The sequence below is a fragment of the Propithecus coquereli genome, unplaced genomic scaffold, assembly GCF_000956105.1.
Source record: "Propithecus coquereli isolate 6110/MARCELLA unplaced genomic scaffold, Pcoq_1.0 Scaffold221, whole genome shotgun sequence".
Taxonomy (NCBI): Eukaryota; Metazoa; Chordata; class Mammalia; order Primates; family Indriidae; genus Propithecus; species Propithecus coquereli.
Window position 1 is genome coordinate 2,010,921 of NW_012147301.1, and position 1,180 is coordinate 2,012,100.

The 1,180-nt window shown below is 39.9% G+C and overlaps 2 protein-coding genes across 3 annotated transcripts in view; one reads left to right on the forward strand and one right to left on the reverse strand.

Annotated features, from left to right (window-relative positions):
* Nucleotides 1–1,180, forward strand: part of VWA9 (von Willebrand factor A domain containing 9) — a 41,038-nt gene that overhangs the window by 38,213 nt on the left and 1,645 nt on the right. The gene's annotated exons all lie outside the window — the stretch shown is intronic.
* HACD3 (3-hydroxyacyl-CoA dehydratase 3) overlaps nucleotides 1–1,180 on the reverse strand; it is a 73,777-nt gene that overhangs the window by 3,639 nt on the left and 68,958 nt on the right. The gene's annotated exons all lie outside the window — the stretch shown is intronic.

Genomic DNA, 1,180 nt, shown 5'->3' on the forward strand with positions numbered 1-1,180 from the left:
TACCCCTGCATGTACTGATATGTTGAGGGCTCCTAAAGCTATGGTGTAGGTCTCTTCTCCCTCGAGACTAAATGACCAAGACCACTGAGCTTCCTGGGCTTCCTTTCTGCGGTCTTCCTCTCAGTCTGGGGTAGCCAGCCTCCAAGAGGATCCCCAACGATTCTCACACCTCCCGTTACTTCATACCCTCTGTGGTCTCATCACACAGACCAACCCACATTATGCTGGTGTGATGTCACCTCACTGCTGAGATCAGGTTCTAAGAGGCACTGTGGCTTCTGGTTCTCCCTCTGACCACCGGCTCTGGGGAAGCTATGCCATGAGCAGCCATGTGGAGACATACTGTGGCAAGAAACTGAAGCCTTCTGTCAACAGCCACAAGAGTGAGCTTGGAGCAGATCCTCCGGCCCCACTCGAGGCTCCAGAAACCACAGCCCCAGCTGACAGCTTGACTGAAACTTCATGAGAGACTCTAAGCCAGAACCACCCAGCAGGCTGCTTCCTGACCCTCAGACACTGTGTGAGATGGTAAATGTGTGTTCTTTTCAGCCGCTAACTTACAGGGTAATCTGTTAAACGGTAACAGAGAACTCATATACTATCTACTCTGGCATCCTTCTGTGGCTAGGAGACCAGAAGCTACGCTCATTTAGGGCCACCTCAACTCTTTTGTGAAATAAAGCAGGGAGAAGACATAATTAACGTTAAAAGGTATTAGAACTTTAATACCTTTTAAGATATGAGTTAGGGGGTTATCTTTAAACATGTGAAGTTCTATGTATGATAATCAATTTTTTTCTCTTCCCAAATATATTTAATGACAAAATTCCTTCCATTCTGATTGCTTTTATTTTCTTAGTTGTTATATTAAAATCAAGAAATATTAAATTGCCTGCTCTTCTAAGAAAAAATTCTTTTTCTCAAGTCATATTTAACCCATATACAAGGGTATATGTCTTTTTACATCTATGTATATAGTATATATAATATGGGTAGGATCACATATAGTTGCATTTATAAAATATCAAACGTTGATTACTAATAAAAAATTTAACCAAAAAAAAAAAAACAGTCCTTATAGTTAGGAAGGCTTTTAAATTTTTAAATCTGTAATAATTTAGGTTTATTTCTTTTTCTCTTCTTTTAGTTCTTAGTTTTTATGAATTAAGGCAGGAATTTA